This window comes from Entelurus aequoreus, linkage group LG09 (genome assembly GCF_033978785.1).
Source record: "Entelurus aequoreus isolate RoL-2023_Sb linkage group LG09, RoL_Eaeq_v1.1, whole genome shotgun sequence".
In the NCBI taxonomy this organism is placed as follows: Eukaryota; Metazoa; Chordata; class Actinopteri; order Syngnathiformes; family Syngnathidae; genus Entelurus; species Entelurus aequoreus.
The window spans coordinates 3,223,384-3,230,883 of NC_084739.1; positions in this window are offsets into that span (position 1 = coordinate 3,223,384).

Genomic DNA, 7,500 nt, shown 5'->3' on the forward strand with positions numbered 1-7,500 from the left:
GCACGTGCAGCTTCATGTTGAGCAACACAATATGGAATCACTTTTGGTATCAACAACATTCATTATGATTACAGGTATTCACAACATTCACAATAATTATAGTTATCAACAACATTCATTATGATTACAGGTATTCACAACATTCACAATAATTATAGTTATCAACAACATTCATTATGATTACAGGTATTCACAACATTCATAATAGTTATAGTTATCAACAACATTCATTATGATTACAGGTATTCACAACATTCATAATAATCATAGTTATCAACAACATTCTATATGATTACATACATTATATGATTGAGTTTATGATACAGGAAGTGATCATAATTATTAGTGACTGATGTGATATGATTTGAATAAGATCCGCTTCTTCCTACTTCTTTTCAGACATGGAAATATGAAGTGTAAAAATGAGCTCAAGTCAATACCACATGGATCATATTTCAATAAACCAAATTAAATTAAATGAAATTAAATAATTATCAACTTATATTCAACACAATTCAATAAATACAAATACTTTAAATTAAATTGCATTAATTAAATTAAAATACATTAATTTAAATTAGAGGAAATTAAATTACATTTAATTAAACCAAATATATTAAATTGAACTAAATAAAATAAAATTAATTAAACTAAACTACATTAAATTAAATTAAACTAAGCTAATATATATATATATATATATATATATATATATATATATATATATATATATATATATATATATATATATATATATATATATATATATATATATATATATATATATATATATATATATTATTGTTGGATTTTATTAATGTTTGACATATTTATTATTGTTGGACTTTATAAAATACTTGACATGTTTATTATTGTTGGACTTTACAAATGTTTGACATATTTATTATTGTTGGATTTTACTAAAGACGTGACATTTATATATATATATATATATATATATATATATATATATATATATATATATATATATATATATATATATATATATATATATATATATATATATATATATATATATATATGTACATATATACATGCATATATATATATATATACTGTATATACATACACACATATATATACACACATATACATACATACATACATACATACATATATATATATATATACATACATACATACATATATATATATATATATATATATATATATATATATATATATATATATATATATATATATATATATATATATATATACATATATACATGCATATATATATATACTGTATATACATACACACATATATATACACACATATATATACATACATACATACATACATACATACATACATATATATATATATATACATACATACATACATATATATATATATATATACATACATACATACATATATATGTATGTATATATATACACATACATACATATATATATATAAATATATATATGTATATATATATATATATATATATATATATATATATATATATATATGTATACACAATATATATATATATATATATATATATATATATATATATATACATATATATATATATATATATATATATATATATATATATATATATATATATATATATATATATATATATATATATATATATATATATATATATATATATATATATATATATATATATAAAATGAATATATATTTGTTTAATTTTATCAAATAGACATATTTATTTTTGTTGGGCTTCATAAATGTTTGACATTTTTTACTAAATACTTGACATATTTATAAATGATCGTTTGATTTGATTAAATATTTGACAAATGTAATAACGGTGAACTTTATTCCATGTTTGACATATTTATTATTGTTGGACATTTGACAACGTTGTCATCTCAGGACGTTTAATCGCTCGCCCAGACTTCCCTCTCCCCAGCCACTTGGTCCAGATCTTCCCGGGGGATCCCGAGGCGTTCCCAGGCCAGCCGGGAGACATAGTCTTCCCAACGTGTCCTGGGTCTTCCCCGTGGCCTCCTACTAGTCGGGCGTGCCCTAAACACCTCCCTAGGGAGACGTTGGGGTGGCATCCTGACCACCTCATCTGGCTCCTCTCCATGTGGAGGAGCCAGATGACTTCATCAGTTTGTAATATTGACCTAGTATTAGAGGTATTATAAAGGTTTGGTACTCCCGTACACTAAAGTCATGTCCGATCGCTACCTTTAAAATTTGAAGTTGTGACTCAGTGTCAACAAGCGCCTAATAACCACTGCTTTCATGCTGTCACAACTACGACTCATGCTGGCCTACTGCCTACGGTGATGGCACCATTCCAAAATGATGTGGGCTCTATCGATAACCTCACTAACCAACTTGAACAATGCCCTATTATTGATAGTATAGCACAGCTAAAGCTAAAAAAGGCCCCTAAAAGGCATACCCCCTGGTTTACAGAAGAAACTACAGTCCTTAAACTATCATGCAGAAAGCTGGAAGGCAAATGCACTGCAAAAACTGAATCTAAGTAAGATGAAATATCTCAAATAAGGCTGATATTTGCTTATTTTCTGTCTGATAAGATCATTCTTCTCACTAAGCAGATTTCATGTTTGAGTGTTTTACTTGTTTTAAGTGTTTTGGTCCTAAATGATCTCAGTAAGATATTACAGCTTGTTGCTGAGATTTGATGACCTATATCAGGGGTCACCAACACGGTGCCCGCGGGCACCAGGTAGCCCGTAAGGACCAGATGAGTAGCCCGCTGGCCTGTTCTAAAAATAGCTCAAATAGCAGCACTTACCAGTGAGCTGCCTCTAGTTTTTAAATGTTATTTATTTACTATTAAGTCTCACTTTGCCCGACATTTTTTATTCTAAGAGAGACAAAACTCAAATAGAATTTGAAAATCCAAGAAAATATTTTAAAGACTTGGTCTTCACTTGTTTAAATAAATTCATTATTATTTTTACTTTGCTTCTTATAACTTTCAGAAAGACTATTTTAGAGAAAAAATCCAACCTTAAAAATGATTTTAGGATTTTTAAACACATATACCTTTTTACCTTTTAAATTCCTTCCTCTTCTTTCCTGACAATTTAAATCAATGTTCAAGTAAATTTTTTTATTTTTATTGTAAAGAATAATAAATACATTTTAATTTAATTCTTCATTTTAGCTTCTGTTTTTTCGACGAAGAATATTTGTGAAATATTTCTTCAAACCTATTATGATTACAATTCAAAAAAATTCTTCTGGCAAATCTAGAAAATCTGTAGAATCAAATTTAAATCTTATTTCAGAGTCTTTTGAATTTCTTTTAAAATGTTTGTTCTGGAAAATCTAGAAAAAATAATGATTTGTCTTTGTTAGAAATATAGCTTGGTCCAATGTGTTATATATTCTAACAAAGTGTAGATTGGATTTTAACCTATTTAAAACATGTCATCCAAATTCTAAAATTAATCTTAATCAGGAAAAATTAGTAATGATGTTCCATAAATAATTTTTTTAATTTTTTCAAAAAGATTCAAGTTAGCTAGTTTTCCTCTTCTTTTTTTGGGTTGAATTTTTAATTTTAGAGAGTCGAAATTGAAGATAAACTATGTTTCAAAATTTAATTGTCATTTTTTTTCGTGTTTTCTCCTCTTTTAAACCGTTCAATTAAGTATAAATATCATTAATTATTAATAATAACATAGAGTTAAAGGTAAATTGAGCAAATAGGCTATTTCTGGCAATTTATTGAAGTGTGTATCAAACTGGTAGCCCTTCGCATTAATCACTACCCAAGAAGTAGCTCTTGCTTTCAAAAAGGTTGCTGACCCCTGACCTATATTGAGTAAAACATGCTTGAAACTAGAACATCAAGTGTGGCAAAGCTGTGTCATCAACACTCACAAGTATAAAACGACTCTTTTAAAGTCATCATATTGAGAAAAAATATCTCATATTTGTTTTTCCTACCAAGAAAAGTGCACTTGTTATTAGTGAGAATATACTTATTTTAAGCTATTTTTGGGTTCATTGGGGTTAGCTAATTAGGGTTCGCATGTACCCTGTACAAAGGAACCTATTGAAATTGTAAGGTTTGTTATTATTCCGCAGCTTTGCGCACTACTTTGCCCCCCTTAACATGCTTCAAAACTCACCAAATTTTATACACACATAGAAAAACTGTGACAGCACACTTTAGTAAAAAAACCAAACCCCAAAAATCAAAATTGGGCTCTAGCGCCCCCTAGGAAAAAAACAAAAACAAACTGCATGTAACTCCCACTAGGAAGGTCATAGAGACATGAAACAAAAACCTGTATGTAGGTCTCACTTAGACCTACAATTCATAATTTCACATCCTCGGGCAAAAACCAACAGGAAGTTGGAAATTTCCCCTTCAACACAAAAAATGACTAAAAACACTCATTTTTGCCTCTTTGAGCTGTAATTTGACACCCTTAAAATACTTCACCAAACGTTTTACACACATAGGGCCTGGTAGAAATTGCGATCTAAAAAAAAAACCGAACCCCAAAACTCAAAATTGCGCTCTAGCGCAATTTTTGAATAAAACAGAGACAAAACTGCTTCTCAGAGGAAAACACAGACAAAACTGCTTGTAACTTCCGGTAGGAACGTTTTAGAGACATGAAACAAAAACCTCTACGTAGGTCTCACTTAGACCTACATTTCATAGATTGACATCCTTCAGCAAAAATCAACGGGAAGTTTGATATCCCCACTTCAAAACAATTGTTTTTTTAAAAAGCGGTCACCAAACATCAAACATTATCTCCTCTGAGCGCGTTTGTCGTTTTGGCTTCAAACTGCTACAGGAGAGAGATTGAACCCTTCTGATTAAAATTTGGCGAAAACGTTTTAATAAGTGCTACGGTTTTGATTTTACGAGCCTTCAAAGAAAAGAACCACTGTGCCGCAGCACCTAGGAAAAAAACACAGACACAACTTCCTCTAACTCCCAGTACGAATATCGTAGAGACATGAAACAAAAACCTCCATGTAGGTCTCACTCAGGACTACCACTGGACAAAAGTATTGGGACACCTAGGACTAGCACCAGCCAAAATGCAGACCCGACCAACGCTGCTTGCAGCTTTAATTAGGGACCGAGTCCCTTTGGGACAGAGGACCCTATTGTATTTCTAGCGTTTTATTATTATACCGCCGCCTCTTTGAGCTGTAATTAGACCCCCTTAACATGCTTCAAAACTCACCAAATTGGACACACACATCAGGACTGGCTAAAATTGCAATCTAATCAAAAACCAAACCCCAAAACTCAAAATTGCGCTCTAGCGCCCCCTAGGAAGAAAACACAGACAAAACTGCCTCTAACTCCCAGTAGGAATGTCGTAGAGACATGAAACAAAACCCTCTATGTAGGTCTCACTTAGACCTACATTTCATACACTAACAACCCCCAGCAAAAATCAACAGGAAGTTTGCAATTCCCCCTTCAAAACAAAAGTTGTGTAAAAACAGTCACCTTTTTTCAAACATTATCTCCTCGGAGCGCGTTTGTCGTGTCGGCTTCAAATTAGCACAGGAGAGAGATTGAACCCTTCTGATTAAAAAGAGTTTTAATTACTGCTCCGGTTTGGATTTTATGAGCCCTCAAAGTCGGTCCCGTCCACCGCTGCTTGCAGCTTTAAATAGGGTCCGCCTAGTAAGGTTTTATTATTATTATACCGACCCCACAAAAAACTCTAATTTGACCCACTTAACATGCTTCAAAACTCACCAAATTGGACACACACATCAGGACCTGCGAAAATTGCCATCTAATAAAAAACCAAACCCCAAAAATCAAAATTGCGCTCTAGCGCCCCCTAGGAAAAAACAAAAACAAACTACCTGTAACTCCCACTAAGAAGGTCGTAGAGACATGAAACAAAAACCTCTATTTAGGTCTTACTTAGACCTACATTTCATAATTTAACATCCTCGGGCAAAAACCAACAGGAAGTTGGCAATTTCCCATTTAAGACAAAAATGAACTAAAAACACTAATTTTTGCTTCTTTGAGCTGTAATTTGACCCCCTTAAAATACTTCAAAACTCACCAAACTTCTCACACACATCAGGACTGGTGGAAATTAAGATCTAAAAAAAAAAACGAACCCCAAAACCGCGCAATTTTTGAATAAAACAGAGACAAAACTGCTTCTCAGTGGAAAACTCAGACAAAACTGCTTGTAACTTCCGGTAGGAACGTCTTAGAAACAAATACCTCTATGTAGGTCTCACCTAGACCTACATTCCATAGATTGACATCCTTCAGCAAAAATCAACAGGAAGTTTGCTATTCCTCCTTCAAAACTAAATTTTTGTTACAACCGGTCACCAAACATCAAACGTTATCTCCTCTGAGCGCGTTTGTCGTTTCGGCTTCAAACTGCTACAGGAGAGAGATTGAACCCTTCTGATTAAACGAAAGCGTTTTGATTCGTGCTACGGTTTTGATTTTACGAGCCTTCAAAGACCCGCAGCGCTGATGCTGCTCTGCTGCTTTGATTTTACCACTGTGAAGTGAAGTGATTTATATTTATATAGCGCTTTTCTCTAGTGACTCAAAGCGCTTTTACATAGTGAAACCCAATATCTAAGTTACATTTAAACCAGGGTGGGTGGTACTGGGAGCAGGTGGGTAAAGTGTCTTGCCCAAAGACACAACGGCAGTGACTAGGATGGCGGAAGCGGGGATCGAACCTGGAACCCTCAAGTTGCTGGCACGGCCGCTCTACCAACCGAGCTATACCGCCCCCAATGTCAACCACTGTGCCGCAACACCTAGGAAAAAGACACGGACACAACTTCCTCTAACTCCCAGTGCGAATATCGTAGAGACATGAAACAAAAACCTCTATGTAGGTCTCACTCAGGACTACCACTGGACAAAAGTATTGGGACACCTAGGACTAGCACCAGCCAAAATGCAGACCCGAACAACGCTGCTTGCAGCTTTAATTAGGGACCGAGTCCCTTTGGGACAGAGGACCCTATTGTATTTCTAGCGTTTTATTATTAAACCGCCGCCTCTTTGAGCTGTAATTAGACCCCCTTAACATGCTTCAAAACTCACCAAATTGGACACACACATCAGGACTGGCTAAAATTGCAATCTAATCAAAAACCAAACCCCAAAACTCGAAATTGCGCTCTAGCGCCCCCTAGGAAGAAAACACAGACAAAAATGCCTCTAACTCCCAGTAGGAATGTCGTAGAGACATGAAACAAAACCCTCTATGTAGGTCTCACTTAGACCTACATTTCATACACCGACAACCCCCAGCAAAAATCAACAGGAAGTTTGCAATTCCCCCTTCAAAACAAAAGTTGTGTAAAAACAGTCACCTTTTTTCAAACATTATCTCCTCAGAGCGCGTTTGTCGTGTCGGCTTCAAATTAGCACAGGAGAGAGATTGAACCTTTCTCATTAAAAGTTGATGAAAGAGTTTTAATTACTGCTCCGGTTTGGATTTTATGAGCCCTCAAAGTCGGTC